Source organism: Tauraco erythrolophus, chromosome 1 (assembly GCF_009769465.1).
Source record: "Tauraco erythrolophus isolate bTauEry1 chromosome 1, bTauEry1.pri, whole genome shotgun sequence".
In the NCBI taxonomy this organism is placed as follows: Eukaryota; Metazoa; Chordata; class Aves; order Musophagiformes; family Musophagidae; genus Tauraco; species Tauraco erythrolophus.
The window spans coordinates 937,422-954,703 of record NC_141465.1 but is presented as its reverse complement, the minus strand read 5'-3'; the positions used below and the strand labels follow the sequence as shown (position 1 = coordinate 954,703).

The 17,282-nt window shown below is 43.2% G+C and overlaps 1 protein-coding gene across 1 annotated transcript in view; it reads left to right on the top strand.

Annotated features, from left to right (window-relative positions):
- Positions 1-17,282, top strand: part of MAN1A2 (mannosidase alpha class 1A member 2) — a 123,736-nt gene that overhangs the window by 66,103 nt on the left and 40,351 nt on the right. The window lies entirely within an intron of this gene.

The window sequence follows — 17,282 nt, the reverse complement described above, 5'->3', positions numbered from 1 at the left end:
CCCGGAGCCTTCTCTTCTCCAGGCTGAACAGCCCCAACTCTCTCAGCCTGTCTCCATAGCAGAGGTGCTCCAGCCTTCGGATCATCTTCGTGGCCTCCTCTGGCCCTGCTCCAACAGCTCCATGTCCTCCTTGTGCTGGGGACCCCAGAGCTGAACACAGCGCTGCAGGGGGGTCTCGTTATACTGTCAAACTAAAGAAAGAAAAAGAGACTTGATAAAAAGCAGAGCAAAACTGTGCGATGTCTCTTGGGGGTGCTTCGTGCCCAGGCAGGCGCCTGTGTGTTTTTTTCCATATGCCAGAGGTTTCTTCCCAGTTTCCACTGAGCATCCAATACTGTTCACTTCACTTAGGGTTATTCCTTGTGAAGCTGTGTGTTAATAGGCATAATCTCTAAGTACCAAACCTCTAAATAGGAAGTGCAAAATTCATTGTGCCTGTACTGAAACAGCAGCTACTAATTAAATATTTTTGGATGTACAGGGTTTAGGGGCGTTGCTGAGGAGAAAGTGGCTGGGAGCCACCTCGTGAGAACTAGACCTTCCTTTTCTCCACCCCAGGTTATGACAGAATGGACACAATTTTCATATTTTTATGTTTTTTGGTCAAAAAGCAAGCGTGATCTTGTAGTTAAGGTGTGTGGACTACAAGTTTTCCACCTTCCCAGTGCACAGGCACCACTATGCTTTCTCTTTCCCATCTGTGAAATGGAGTTTAAATTAACATACTGATGGTGAAATATTTAATGACTTGTTATCTAAATTGAGCCAGGCTGTTTTCTCTGTAATCCCTGCAACAGCCCTTGAACTTCTGTAGGAGCTCAACATGGTCTTCATTAAGCTTGTGGGGGAAAAAAGGAGAGCGATGACTGTGATATAGTTGAAAATATAACAGAAGTAAGTAGAAATTAAAATGTTTAATTTTAAAATTAAAATTAAATGTTCCATATGCCTGCTTTGGAGTAAACATTGAGTATGGCAGCTTAGGATGAAAATCAGCCTTACATGAATTAAAAAACTAAACACCCCAACAACAACAACAAAAAAAGGAACAGAAAAACCCGAATCCACGATAAAACAGAAAAACAACATTATGGGGTGCCTGCATTAAGACACAAGTGTTTTTGTCACGCATCATCCTGGCACAAATATAATTTTTGACTTTAGTTACGAATCAGTGTGGTTTACAGCTTTCAGTGGTACCTATCAAGTCGTCATTCAGCATTTTTCCTAGAACGGTATGTTCCTTTATTCCAAGTTAATTCCCTCGACTTTCTGTATAAGAATGTTTTGTGTTCTTTATGGTTATCTTTCACTTCTTATCCAACACTAATAAAATATCTTTACATCACTCTCTCGTGTGTAATAGCAGCAGGATAGAAACACTTAATGAAAGAGTTTCATGTATACACAAGATCAGAACAAAATAAAGCACTTGCATTTCACAAGAAAAGGATGTTATTGCAAGTTACACTTTAATTATTAGATTGGAGCTGTCTGTTCATCCAGTCTTTTAAGGTCTCTTTCTAGGAAGGTTCCTCTGTCACCTGGTAGTCAGCAATATTGTCTCAGGATGTGGCTCTGGAATTATTTCATCTCCCGTGGTGTCTGTCCAGTTCTCTGATTTAAGATTTCGTTCCAGATCAGTTGTGTTTGGTGCTTGCTTTTTCTCTGGGTAATGTGAGGTTTTTCTCTTCACTACGTACATTGGTAAATTCTTTTTTTCAACACAAATTGTCTAATTGGTCTTTATTGGGTATATTGTTGGTTATATGTTCTTCCACTTCTTTCAGTCACCTTTGTGGATCTGGGTCTTTTTGGCCATCAGAGTAGCTGATACTGGTTTCTGCGGGAGGGATGCTTTGCAAAAACATTTGTAAATGTAAAACACGTGAAAACATGCTGCCTGTCCAAAGTGTTCTCACCTCCTGGCACAAAAAAGCAGCAGCCAGGCCAGCAGTAAGAAGGAATGGCACCAAGGAGGAAAGAGCTGGCTGATCTTTCTGCCTTAGCACTGAAACAACAAAGCTTGTCCGTAAACTGCAGCTATAACCTGCAGTAAAAGTTACAAAATAGATCCGTGACGAGTGTGCCTGAACCTCAAATCTGTGATTAGGCCACCAGGAGACCAGGAATTAAAATGTCCTCAAGGCCTAGGACAGTAAAAGATCTGTTGTCAGAAGCTGGTGTAGGGTACTGTGCTGGAATCTTCAGCAGAAATGGAATTTTCTCATGGTGTGCTGAATCAAATGGTCCAAGAGCTGTAATTTCCATTATGCTGTCCCCACCACTGGTTGGTGGAGGAGGGACAAGCACAAGAAAGATGTCATGAACCAACAGTGCCAGCAGGAACAAGCTCCAGTTCTTCATATTTTCTGTGCGAACTTCTTTGGGCGCGTACAGGCAGATGGAGATTCCTAGAGTACCTTGCAGGATCCCAGCCCATCGTTCCTCATTTTTGGAGACTGGAGAGGTGTAGTTAACCCAGAGAGTCACAGAGACATGGTGTTATGTGGATTTCTTCTGTTTCACTGCAGACTTTCTTTCGGGTACCTAGATTTCATCCAAATTAAGACGGATCCTTTAAATGCGTGGGTTTTCCCTGTCTTTCTGAGCTGTGCCTTTGGAAAGGTCGATTCTTTTAGCCTGAATAACTCAGGGCAGTTAAACTCATTTAACTGAAATTTTGATTTGAATGATTTTAACCATGACATAATTTTTCATGGTTAATGTTTGGCATAACTTAATTCTGTCTTTCTGTGTAGGTGAAGGCTTTATTTACATGGCTTTGTACTATTTCTGCTTTAATGCTTCTTTAAGTGGGTAAGCCTATTTTTAGAGATTAGAATCCTTTTAAAATTTTTGAAAACTCAGCACGTCTTCTGAAGCAAGATGAACCAGAAGAAGGAATGTCCTCGCCAGCAGTGGTCTAAAACTCAGAGTTAACTCCTCACTGGCATCTTGTAGGAAGTGGGTGATAAAACCAAACATCAGGTCCCAGAGCTGCTGGATCCCTCCTCACCAGAAGTTCAGCCGCAGCTGCGGCAGGATTCAGGTGGTTTTTTCCAGTTCTTGAGTACGTTCTGGTTTGTAAAGCAAAGTGACTGAGAATTAGGATTAGTGAGTGATACGTGCTTTGCCTGGAGCTCCTTTGTTACTGGTCCATGAAGGGATCGGGAAGGGGTGCAGGAGTCACCCCATCTTGCCTTCGGAGTAGCTGAGCATCTTCTCATCGGTGGTTGCACGGAGTGTGTGACTGTGCTGGAGAAAGGGGGTCAAGTAAGGAAAACAAAGTGGATATTGTTTTAATGCCTGTCGTGTGGTGGTGGCAGGAGGACACTTACACCGTTATGACAAAGTGTTCTTGTCTTCTGCTGGTTGATTAATACGATAAAAAGGACAGCTGATTTGTTGAACAAAGTTATTTATGGTATTTGCAATACAAAAAAAAAAATAAAATAATGATTTACTGTGTTTACCTTTGCCAGCCTTAGATATAAAGCAGTTCCTCTACATGATTGTCTTTATCATCTTTGTAAACACCATCAAAATGATGGATCTTTCTGAGCAAAATAACAATATAACTCACATGGATAAATCCAGCCTGCAGTCTCATTGGAAACAGAGCAAGGGCTGTTAAGTACCTGATACTCTATTAACAGATAATCAAACTAATCCTGCCCAGGAACTGACAGGCAGCATGTCTTTGGTTCAGGAACGCTCCCTAGGAAAAGGATGTTGGGGATATGGATATCATAGAATCATAGAATGGTTAGGGCTGGAAGGGACCTTCAAAGGTCATCTAGTCCAACCCCCCTGCAAGGAACAGGGATATCTCCAACTAGATCAGGTTGCTCAGGGCCTCGTCCAACCTGGCCTTGAACGTCTCCAGGGATGGAGCATCCACCACCTCTCTGGGCAACCTGTTCCAGTGTTCTACAACTCTCATGGTAAAAAATTTTTTCCTAATATCCAATCTGAATCTACCTCCCTCTATTTTAAAACCATTACCCCTTGTCCTATCACAACTGGCCCTCCTGAACAGCCTCTCCCCATCCTTCTTGTAGGCCCCCAGCAACTGACCTAAATAAATAAAGTATAGGTCTTGAGTGAACAATACTATATATTTTGTGAACTGATTTTACAGAAGCCTTGACTGTACGTGCGAAGGGGCTTATCTAAATTAAGTTTTCAAAGATTTAAAATCTCAGAAGAGGGAACTGCATTGTCTACATCCTATCCCATGAAGATGAGGTTTCAGCTTCTTTTCTGCTAATTCATAAGCGGTCATGACAGCTCGTGGCTCTCTAACAGGACACAGCCTGGAAAAAAAAAAAATACCCTTTTTTCTTGTATTTTAAAGCGTTGTCACATCTTAGGCATTGCTGCAGTGCAGGTTGCAATCCTCGTGCAGGTTCTGCTCAGCAGGCTTGTAGTAAATATGTTGTTGACTGGCAGATGACACAGACCAATTTATCGCTGCATCTTGATGCCGCGCGGCACCCGAAGAGGAAGAAAGGAGGGGAAGCCGACTTCATTGCAGTTTTGTTTCCCCTGCTCCAATTCTGGTTGGAAATAGGTTTGTCTGTTGGCACGACGTGGTTTAAACTAGTGGGAATAAAGGACCAGCCGTTTTAGCAAGAGAAAATGCAGTCGCTGTGCAGCGATAGCCACTCTTAAAACTCCCTCCCTGGTCATGTTCCTGTGGAGGGCTATACAAGCTAAGAAAGATCATCTGTAACTACTCACACGCCATACACCTCCTGATGACCATGTGTATTAGTTTTTGGCTCCTTCCTCAGTAGTTGTAACTGATGCTGATGGGCACCAGGGACAGCAAGCGCAGTATCTCCCTTCTTATTTTTCCAGATGTTCGTTTATTGGCATTGCTGTCGGTGCAGTAGCACACTAATTCCTACCTACTGAGTTTTCCTGTGTTCTTTCCTCCTGTGTTAGCATCTGCACTGGGGGTTTTCATGCTTTGTCTGATCCAGAGAGGGAGTATGGCATTCTTTTTCGTCAACTGAAAACACAGTTCTTCCAGTAAGATTATTTTCTTAAAAAATTTTCAAACAAAAATACAGCTCTGGAGATGATAGCACTTTAAAACCAGGCATCTTTGGCTGGTATTGCTTTTTGGAACTCGTTTTCATTCAGTGCTAATGTACGTTTCCCTCTTAAAAAGGACTTTGAATATTAAAATCTGTTTAGACAAGAACATATACTGTGAGAGAAAAATGAGGAATGCCATGAGTGCTGCAAAAACTGCAAAGTAAAACCACTAGCAAAAGTCGTGTTGCCTCTGATGATGTGTTCACCTGTCACACGATAAAGATGCTGAACTCTTCTAGTCTATTAGGATTCAAGAGGATGCAAAGCTGTCTGTAGTAGTACTGTGTTACCGTTTTTGAATTGGATAATCAGCAGACAAATCTTTTAAGAAATGACCAAGAAGCCCTCTGGCCAATTAGCATTTGTTGTTTAATTCCAAATACAAAATTGCAGATAAATGCCTAAACCAAAAGAACACAACTATGTCCATGTCCAGAAAAGGTCATTTAAGGTGACCTAGGTATCTGAGAGGCAGAGTCTGATATTTCACTTCTCCTTCCCATCCCAGAAATTCAGTTAATGCAAAATAAGACATCAGCAGTATAGTAGTGATTTAACACTAAAAGTATTCTTGTAAGAATTTGTAGCTGACTGTAGATTTGCTCGTGCTGAAACGGCAAATAAATAGAAAACTCTGGGAATACCATAGAATCACAGAACTGTTTGGGTTGGAAGGGACCTCAAAGATCATCCAGTTCCAACCCCCCTGCCATGGGCAGGGACACTCTCCACTACACCAGGTTGCCCAAAGCCTCATCCAACCTGGCCTGGAACACTTCCAGGGATGGGGCAGCCACAGCTTCTCTGGGCAACCTGTGCCAGTGCCTCACCACCTATGTTTTGCTGTGACTTCAAGAGAACTCACAAAAGGCAAGCGGCTCAGTTTGAACTTCTGGTGTGAAATCCTGTGGCAAAAGACCTCGGAGGAGTTGGATTTATAAATAGGAGTCTTGAACAGGAGGAAGAATTTATTTCTGTTTAAGTCATTCATAAAGGGTCAGCGTTGGTATGCTGCGAACGTCTGGGTAATCGCATCCTTAAAAGGATGTGTAAAACCAGCAGGAGGGGTAGAAAAAGTACAAAAAGATGGAATACTGGTAGTTGTGCTGCCTGGACATGTGGACAGATGTTGTATGTGACTCAGGCCAGAGATGTCCCTGGAAGAAGTGTTTTGCTAAAATACTGCGTCCTGCCAGAAGCACCAAGGTGGCTGGTATTGATGCTTTATTTCGTACAGAAGGTCAAATTGCTGCTCTGTTGAGCCCTTTTGATTTTTGTTTGCGTGGCATAAAAGAGGGAAATTTTTTGTCTTCTGTTTCTGGCCCTAGGATCTCGAAATCGTGCTGCAGGAGTTCAGGGTGTTTATTTTGCCGTTTTTCAAAAGAAATGTCTGGGTTTTGAAGTGCCTTGCAGAATTTATGCAACTATGAAGATTCGGTGCTTACTAATCCATTGCTCATAGCTTTTGGTTGCCAACAAATTTTCTGTCAGAACATGGTCTTAATATGCATATTAACTGTAGATAAGCTAAATATGTCTGTAAATCTGTGAAAACAAGCCAGTTCAGTCATTTAAAAAAACCCCACAAAACACTATTTACACATTTTCATCGGGTTCAAGGTAATGAAATGTGTTTTGCATAGAACTTTGTGTAAAGGGTATGTTTTTGAAGATGTAAAAGCCACGTGATTTTTTTAATTTTTACTTTTCCTACACCTTCTGTGATTTTTTTTTTTTTGCACTGTCATCTGTCCCATCATGCCAATGGGAGGAGGGAGGCTGTGTGTATAATGAGTGCACAGAGTGTGAAACAATATGTAATTTCATCTCTGCTTAACTTTTTTTTTTTGTCAAGGCAAATACAGTCTAAAGGGAACTGAGTCATTTCTGGCAGAGTCGAAAGGGGAAAAATCAAGATGAATTTCAGATGGAAAGCTTGGCAGCACATTCAAGAGGAACAGGAGATGGAGGAGTAACTGAGAAAGAAAGTAGAAATTGATACAATGTGAGCACAGAGCTGAAGGACCAAAAAAAAGATGACATGGCAGAGAAAAATATATGGGAAATGAAGGAGATGTTTGAAACGAGTGGAGAATGCATTAGGAGCAGGTGTTAGCAAAAAAAGCCAGTGCCAAGAGATCAATAATCAGGGAGAGTAGATAATTTTTATTGCATGAAAAGGATTCTCATAAGGCTTGTGAGTATAGCACAAACGACTTAGTTACTTGATTTCAGAAGCATTTCTTAGGCTTCCTAATAATGCATTTTCCTTCTTAAAAACAGCGGAGAGACTGGATTGTCAGTTGGGTTGGGACCTTCAGGAACATAATGCAGTCTGTTACTCAACTCAGTAGAACAACTGGTTGTAGCAAAATACCAAGGATCACTGATTAATTAAAAAAAACCCCACCAAGATTCATTTCTACTGTTTTCTTCGCCTGGGTGTGTTTGGCTACAAAGGCGTGTTGAGAGGCTGATTTATTGAGGTCAGTTCTAGGTCTGAAGAGTATGGTCTGGAGATGAGGAAGTGTTCTTCCCCTGCCAGATTCCCCAAGATGTTTCTCATACTCCTGTTCCTTAAAACCACACTCTTGGCACTCCCTCCGTGGTCCCCTGTTGTGGCTTGTCTGCTTTAGCCCTTCATTCATTCCCTGTCCTTCTTCCTCCTGATGTCCTCTTTCTTCCCTTCAGCTCCTCTTCTGCTCTCTCCTTCCAACAGCTTCTCCCTGGCACTTCACTTGTATGAGATGATGGATTGGAAGCCCGATCTCTTATTGCTTCTGCTTCCCTGCTGGCAAAGCTCCATACTGATCCTCCATCACTTGATGGTTCTTCTGCTTGGTTTCCTCGTGGCCACTCAGATCAACTTTTCTCCCTTCTCTTTCTCCATTCCTTTTTTTCTGACTCTAAATCAATCCTCCTCGCTGCCAGTAAGTGGTGGGAGAACATTGGACCCAGATGCCAGATGTTGTCTGTGCTCTCACCTTGGCTCCCCTGTGCTCTGGTGGCTCTGTGATGAAGCCCAGCCAGCAACTGCACACCACGCAGCTGCTTGCTCAGCCCCTACATCCCCTGGGATGAGGAGGAGGAAATACAGCAAGAGGCTCATGGGTTGAGACAAGGACAGGGAGGGATCACTCACCGGTTATGGTCACATGCAAAACAGACTCGACTCGGGGGCAAAAAATCAATTTGATTTGTTGCCAATCAAATCAGAGAAGGATAATGAGAAACAAAGCCAGATCTTAAAAACACACCTTCCCCCCACCCTTCCCTTCTTCCCAGGCTCAGCTCCACTCCCGATTTCTTTACCTCCTCCCCGACAGCAGCACGGGGGGACGGGGAATGGGGGTTGTGGTCAGTTCATCACACGTTGTTTCTGCTGCTCCTTCCTCCTCAGGGGGAGAACTCCTCACGCTCTTCCCCTGCTCCCATGTGGAGTTCCTTCCCACAGGAGACAGTTCTCCATCAACTTCTCCAATGTGAGTCCTTCCCGTGGGCTGCAGTTCTTCATGAACTGCTCCAGTGTGGATCCCTTCTACAGAGTGCAGTCCTTTGATGGACCGTGCCAGCGTGGGCTTACCCATGGAGTCATGGTGGTCTTTGGGTGCATCCACCCGCTCCAGCGTGGGGTCTCCATGGCTGCAGGTGGATCTCTGCTCCTCTGTCAATGTCCATGGGCTGCAGGGGGGCCACCTGCCAGCTCACCACGGGCTGCAGGGGAATCCAGCTCCAGAATACCTCCTCCTGCTCCATCTGCACTGTCCTGGTGTCCGCAGAGTTGTTTCTCACTCCTCTCAAGTCCCTCTTTAGGGGGTGAAGGCCCTTGGCTGATGCTGCTGGATTGTGGGGAGCTGCTCAGTGATCTAGAGAGGCCAGGACAAGGTCTGCACCTTCTGCCTCTCTCTGCTGCAGGTCCTGCATGGTGCAGGTTGGGTTTCTTTTTCTCCTTAAATATGTTATACCCAGAGGTGCTGATTGGCTCAGCCCTGGCCAGAAGTGGATCCAACTTGGAGCCAAGGAAGTTTCCAGCAGCTTCTTACAAGAGCCATCCCTGCAGCCCTTCCCCTGCTACAAAAATTGCCTGGGCTGAAAGCAACTTTCTAATAACAATAATAACAGGAGAAAAAATTAACTCAAAACTGCCGTGGCTTTTGATTCAGGTGGGATGAGCAGCAGTGTGTTACATCTCCCTGGAAGGATCAAATCGAGGAGGCATGCATGTGCCAGGTTTTCATCGCGTTTATTCTGAATTTTAAGTGATCCGTGATGTTGGCTGGCTACTGTCAAGTGCCTCAGATCTTGAAGGCTCTTTAAAAATGGAGAACGTGTAACTTTTCTACTCAGATCCGCGTGGAACCTGTGCCAAGGAAGCTGATACGGCCATTGGAGGGAATGGAAATTGTGCCTTTTAATTGAGGTGTCATTAGCCAGTGCCAGGTAATTTAAATGTCATTAGTTAGTTGTCCAGTGCGTGCCAAATTTTTACATTTAGATCTTCTAGAGCAAAAACCTCAAATATTTCTAATAAGCTAATATATGCACAAACTTTCTCCTGGATTGTTCAGAAATATCAATAGTGTGAAAACAATGAATATTTCATTAGATCCTAAGATGCCTCAGTCAACAGTAACTAGATTCCTCACGTATGTTGTCCAGGAAAGCAGCTTTGGAAAATTTCAGTGAAAGATAAAGATAGCATCACTTAAGAATTCCGTTTGCAAATCTTTCCCTGCTGGCAGTAGAAAACCACCATAGTATTTATTATGTCTAAGGAGCAGCGTTTGAACATATAATTTCTAATTTACAGAATGTAAATAGGGGAAGCTGCAGTCAGCCAGATAGTCTGTCTTATCTGCATTTTTTCTGATGCAGTTGAAGTATTTTGTCTGCATTTAGTTTTCTGCTCATTTGTAGGCTGGAGATCCTAGCTGAACAGTATGATCAGATGGGCATTAAATAATATTAAAATAATGCTTTTCAGTATGACTCTAAGTTAGGAGCTACCACTAGGATTGCTTTCCCGGGTCGTTTAGTCCTTCCACACTTGTTGATAGGATGGAGTAGTTTCTTGCCATCTCTTGTGCCAGTGCTTTACCTGTACCTGTAGTCAGTATTCCAAAAAAACATGACCTTTATTTTTATCTCAGAACAGCCTAGAGCCTCTAGGGCAAGGGAGATCTGGAGATCTGGGTGTCTGAACGGACCTGGACCGTCCTGTGGGCTTTACTGAGCTTTTTGTTCCGTAAGGAGGACGCAGAGCACAACTGCAGCTTGTTCCTTGAAGCCAGGATAATTCTGGCACACCGCGTTAGAGGTTTGTCACAAGTGGAATCTCTAGACAGGGATGCTAAGGATAGCTAGGCTTGTGTAGCCGTGATTTTTAGGTCAGAGGCAACTGTCACATCACCTAATTTCATGCATCATCTGAAACTGGACAGCCTTCCTGCCGTTCTTTCAAGTTGTCAACAAAAGCACAGCTTCCAGGGAGATATCCAGTGGGATTTTCTGTAGAAGTCTCGTGTGGTGTCACTGGCTAAACAAAATGTCAGCCTAGTCCACGTGTTTAGGAAACTAAGGGAGTTTCAGAAAATCTCTTTACAAAAGAGATTCTTTTTTGGTGGAAAAAAAATGGTTTGACTTTAGAAACTATTAAAGGGAAGAGAGGATCGGAGTGGATGCAGGAGGAGGCATCCCATGGCAGGGGGGTTGGAACTAGATGATCTTTGAGGTCCCTTCCAACCCTAACCATTCTGTGATTCATAAATGTTCATAACCGTTGTCTTTCTGAGTTTGCTGAATTGATAATGGGGTTTTCTGGTTTGGTTTCTTTTTTTCTTTTTTTTTTTTTTTTTTTGAAAGAAGGAACATTTCACGAAGCACTTATTCGCTCATGAAGCGGGTACATCAGCAAGTTCTGTAGTATTTGTGGGTGAAGTAGTATCTGCTTGATCCCTTTGTTCTTGAGAGACCAGAATTCTCATAGCTCAGAAGGACTCTACAGCAACAGTTGCATGAATGGAAGTAACCAGTCCTGGACTTCCATCAGGGCGAATTTGGCAGGGTTTTAACATTTTGGTGAACGTTAGAGTTAAGGAATTACACTCAATTTCTTTCTCTGTGCCTAACAGCTGCATGCCTTTCAGAAGTGTCGTAGCTTAAAAGGCTAAAGTTTAAATTAGTGTCGTTGGGCACCAAGCTAACACACAAGGTTGATGGCATCACCCTTGGATTACCCCTTCTTCAGAAAGGGCATGGAGGATGACCCAGGGTAGGAGGATGACAGGCCAGTCAACCTTACCTCCATCCCTGGCAAGATGATGGAGCAACTAATCCTGGAAATTATTGCCAGGCCCATGAGTGACAAAGTGATTGGGAGCAGCCAGCCTGGATTCACAAAGGGCAAGTCGTGCTTGGCCAACCCTGATAAGCTGTGATGAAATGTCTGGCTTGGTAGATGGAGAGAGGGCAGTGCATATTGTCCGCCTAGACTTTGGTCTAGGAAACGTTGCCAGAGTTTTATCGCATCTCCCTCGTCTCACAAGAGACCTTTGTAATTAAATTGGAATTTATTAGAAGCAAATATGGAAAGAGGGAGTCGTTTCTTCATTTCTTGGTAGCGGGATGGCCCCCGCTCGCAGTGGGGAATACCCTAGGAACACTGGAAAACCCAGGAGCTGCCAGGCTTGAAGGAGGAAAGTGTGTTGAAACTTGGAGCTATTCATCTGGCACGCAGCTGTCGTCTTCCTATGCAGTAAGGCTATGTCTGAATGGGCAACAAACCAGCAATGCTTACTGAGCCAGTTATCTTTTGTTTTTGGAGGGGGACAATGCTGCTTATCTTGATTTTCAGCAGTAAACCACACCGTGGCCCTCTCTCTCTACTCATGCAAGAAGTCCTATCTGACAAGGCAAGGGCTTTAAACTGGAAGAGGGGAGATTTCGATGGGATCTCAGGAAGAAATTCTTCCCTCTGAGGGTGGTGAGGCACTGGCACAGGTTGCCCAGAGAAGCTGTGGCTGCCCCATCCCTGGAAGTGTTCCAGGCCAGGTTGGATGAGGCTTTGGGCAACCTGGTGTGGTGGAGGGTGTCCCTGCCCATGGCAGGGGGGTTGGAACTGGATGATCTTTGAGGTCCCTTCCAACCCAAACCTTTCTATGATTTTAAGTTGAGCTTTAAGTGGGTGGTTAGCCACAAAAGGACAACGAGGAGTTCACTACTGCAGATTGAGCTCTGAAGGCAGAAAGATAACTACTTTAGATTGGGCCAGGAAATACCAAATATTTTCCTCAAGGGGCTGAGTCTAGTATTGCCATCAGATGCTCGCTGGTTTTTAGTCTATATTCACCAATTAAGATCGGTCTGCCATAGGATTTGGTGGTTATGGTAGCACTGATGGTGAGAATTCTGCCATTTCATGAACTGGTGCAGTATATCTGTTTCGTCTGATGTTTTTTCGAGGATCAAAAGTCACCAGACCTACAGAACCAGCCCCGTTGCCTGACCATGGACACGCCGTAGTTAGTAACTATCGGGTTAAGCAGAAGTCTGGCATGTATTACAGTTTAAGAAGAATGACTCAAAGACTGAGCTGTGCACATAAAGAGATTCTTTTTTTGTACAAGGCATCTCTGATGCCCTCTCAGAGTCAGGAACAGAGGCCATTCGAGGCTGTTTGCCATTCGTGGTGCTGGAAGGGAGCACCTAACAGCAGTATTAGCATAGTAGAGTCTTCGAAGAGTAGCAGTCATTAGATGAGTCGTTAAGGCTTTTGAAGAATCATCTTAATCTTCCAGGCCTTTTGTCCTGAGTGTTTTGGCCTTAATTGGATTAACAGGCTCAGGAGCAAACTTTCATAGTGTGGGGTGGGTGGCAAGTTTGATGTGTTAAGCATAAATTTGATGGATGAAGATTATTGAGGCCCTCGCAGCTGTTCTGCTGTACACACTCATTTGTAGATACTGATTGATGTTTTTATCTTCATGAGGGATCCACTTAGCTGGTTTGGAGTTTAGGTTTTGGTTTTTTCTGCTGGTTTTCGCTCTCTCCCCTTCTAGCTGTGAACATCTTGATTTGTATTTGATAAGGGGAGGGGGGGAAAATCCTTCCTCTGCTTTACAGCATTTGCAGGAAGAAGCGTTAGCCTACCGAAAGCCGTGTAAGCGGATGGATTTAGTGTCTTAGGTTTTGCTGTGTAAAATGGAAGTACTTCTCCAAGTCTATGGTGGCTTCTGAAACTTTTCTGGAAAAGCCCGTATTTTGGGAACGGACCGAACAGCTACTCTGGGATTGATACTCGTGTTTACCTGGAAGAGCATTTCTGCGTCTCCAAAAGAGGATATCTTGCCAGAGCTGCTATGGAGTCTTAAAGACAACTCTAATTGGTTACCTCCACATCATAAGGCCACTACCTGCTAAATTCTGGGATTAATGCCAGTGTAAATGCACATTTGAAAGAAGATTGGGTTATTCTGCAGGAACAGCACTTCTTTGAGAGCTGTCGTGTTGTATAACTCCCTCTCTGTTATAGGGTCCTATACTTAGGAGCTTGTGGTAGCAAAGAAACTTGAGGGTGGATAGTCTCCATGATTTATGCACCAGTTACAAAGGTGCTGTGTGGGTCTGCAGAGTAGGTACAAGGTCTCAGGACAGACAAAATACTTTCCTTTCACATGTATGGAATGCGTACGAGCCATCTGATGAATTGGCTGGAGGAGCAGTAAGGAAGCTGTCGTTCTCAAGTTATTCTTCTGGTCCCTGGCAGTTGAATCACATCAGACTTCGTGGCTGCAGATGTCCTACAGTGTGTTTTAAAAGCCGTAGTGATGACTCTGCAGCAATCACAGTCACATTCCATTATTAGTTGTCCTTGTCACCAACTTCTTCCTGATAACTCACTAACTTTCCCTTGCTCTGTTGTGTGTTCTCCATGTGCGTGGAAAAAAATGTTATTTCCTTCTCCTTGTATTAGCCTTTTATATACTGAAAAGTCATTATCTTGTCCTCTCTTGAACATCTTTTTTCTCCCAACTAAATAACCCCAATTCTTTCACTGTTTCCTAATGAGCTCTATTTTCAAGGCATCCATTCATTTTTTTTCTCTGTTCTTCTTGCCTACATGTTTCTTGAAATCATTGCCTGTTGACAGGGAACTGCCAAGGCTGAAGTACAGTCTATCGGTTCAATCTGTTTGAAAAAAAATAAATAAATACTTATTAAATGGTAAGTAACTGTGTTGTGTGGTGCCAGCACATTATTTAAAAGCTAGAGCTTGGGGCTTTTACTGTTCCTCTTACAATAAGTCTGAAATTTATTAGAAGAAGTCACTTTAATGAGCTCAGCAGAACGCTCTGGCCACGTTTGCAGGCTCTCATAAAAGGCCTCTCATCCACCACTGCTTGCTAATTTTCTTTTTTTCCCTACATCTTTCTAAACGTGCTCTTCTTTCTGGTCACTTTGATAGAAACTTCTGCAGCTGTCTCAGTTCTCACTCCTGTCTGCGTAGGTAGACACTGTGTCCAGGACTGGGTGGTTTTGTTAAGCAGAAGCAGCAGCAAGATGGGACCGGCACGGCAGTGACAGAAAGTAGAGACATGTCTTCAGCCAGTTTTTGAAGTGTTTCCTTGGATTCAGTCTTGGATGAGAGGGATAGAGAGAGGGATAGAGTTTTACCCTCTGATGCCACGTCAGCGATACGTAGAGTCCTCAGCCAACGGCGGTGATGAGAAGGTGGCTGCAATCACAGCAGGTCTTCACGGGCATCGTTATCGTGGTCCTCTGAACCGGCCGTTGCTGCTGCTGCCTGACGCTCAGGCTCGCTCTGTGCCAAGGTGCCAGGCACAGCGACCGCCTGGCTTTACCTGCCCTGGTTCAGACCCCTGCATGTTTACATCAGCCCAACCTTTACTCCATGTGCTCCTACTGAAAATTGCGTCCACCACTGTGGTTTGTTCCCCAAATCATCGTAGTATATTTCAAATGGATTGAAAGCTGTGTGGCGATATGTAAAGAGTTAGCCGTGAAGAACGTTCTTCTAGTGAGGATCTTCTCCTGTTTAATAGTCTTACCCTCATGTTTCAGTATCTTTTATTAATGAATAAGTCAATAACACGTGGTGCTTTCAGAGGGTGCAGGAGCCAAAAGCTGAAGCTAAACAAATTCATGCAACAAATCATAGAATGGTTGAGGTTGGAAGGGACCTCAAAGATCATCCAGTTCCAACCCCCCTGCCATGGGCAGGGACACCCTCCACTACACCAGGTTGCCCAAAGCCTCATCCAACCTGGCCTTGAACACATCCAGGGATGGGGCAGCCACAGCTTCTCTGGGCAACCTGTTCCAGTGCCTCACATTTCTCTGTGAACTATGTACCGTTGAACTGGAAGCGTCATTCAGTTCTGCATTAGGTGTTGAACTCGGCTGTGCTGGAGAGGAACTCCTTTTAGATAGTTCTGTCTGGTCCTGACCCGTCTACTACTTAAGAATCTAAAAGTTCAGCATGAATTTCCGACTTGTCTTTATAGATGCAAATCAGGTGGTTTATATGTAACTGGGCCAAGACAGAACTTTTAGTTCTCTGCAGGGTTTCTTCATCCCCAGTTACCGTAGACTCCACCTGTATCATACCTCTTACTTGTACTATGCTTTCCTATTTCGACTTGCTCCTTTATTCAAGGTCAGAGTGTTATTTGCATTTTATCACCAAATTTCTGCGTATTTTCTCAAAGACTGCCTCTTGTCAGTGTCTTTCCTCACAATTGTTCAAGCCATATTGCCTCTGTTACTTCACAGTTCTGTCAAATCATGTTCTGAGGTGGCCTCTTTTTTGGTTTAGACACCCATCCTACAATTCTTTCAGAGCACCTCTGTAAAAAGTTCTTTTTCCTGGCTCGTTGCTTTCAGATCCACCTCCATCTCTCCGTGCTCTGCTGCATCAAATACAATTAGATGTCATCTTTAATATTCTTTTCTGGTTTATTTCATGTCTCACTAGTCATCTCCTCAAATGTTAAGATATTGATCTTCTCCCACCTTCATGTGAAAAATGAGGATATTCCTGATGGCTGATTTTTTTAGCTTGCTTCTCCAGTGAGCATCTCTTCTGTTTTCCTCCCGTGGACTTTACAGAAGGGAGAAATTCTTTTTATAAATCCAACAGAGCTGTCTTGTAGTCCTTGTTAAAGCTCTTGCTCTTCTCCATTACAGACCAGTGGTCAGGTAGTTGATGATAATAATGTTTCCATAGTATGTCTACATTGAGTGACTTTGGGGCATGGTAGCTCTTTTTGTTACAGTGCTTCAAACTCATGAATTACCTCCAAATTAAGAAGATACTTTTGCAGAAATGTAGTGAATAATGACAATGGGTTAATGACAATGAGTTAATTACAATGCATTCTAGCAACTAGCTAGAGTCATGGTACATCGTGTAAACTGGGGATCTACCAAATACGCCTTCTTGGAAAAGATGCTTCCTATGGGCTTGGAAGGAACTTTCTTCTGGTTGCTCATTTATCTAATAAGCTTTAGGCTCTGAATAAGGCTATTAGAGATTGATGTTCCAAAAGTAAGTAGGAGCAACACTAGAAATGAAAGAAATTTCAGTAATTTCTCTGAGTAACCAAACTTGAGAGGGAAGATTAGGCCTTTAATTATTTTTCCTATGCATTATCAATGAAGGAAAAGCTGCAGGAAGCTGCGGATATATGGTTTTGCATAGACAGTGTTCATAAAAGAATAGGAACTCTGTCTGCACTATGTATACATGTCATTGAAAAGAGATTGGAAGCTTGTAAAAGTTAAAATACCTGTGTGGGGGGTGAGGGGAGTTGTCTCTTGATTTTTAGATTCAAAATAATCAAGTATCTTTTAAAGACTGCTTGAGAAAGCACTTAGAATTCCTGATGTTGGTGGAGGGAGGTGGGAGGAGAATTTATATTCTTTAATAGGAACCTAAGCACTATTGCTGGAGAGCACGGAAGGAAAGAAATGGAAATGACAAGTTTTGTTTTCACGTTCAAATCTTAATGAAATCTGTAAAACGAACGAGTGAAAAAGAAATTATAAGTTAGTATTTTTTTTTTTTTTTACAGTGTAGAGCTTTTCTAATACAAAGAGGTGGGTGGGGCAAGGAAATTTCAGTCTTTATCGGTTTTGGAGATAAATTGGACTTT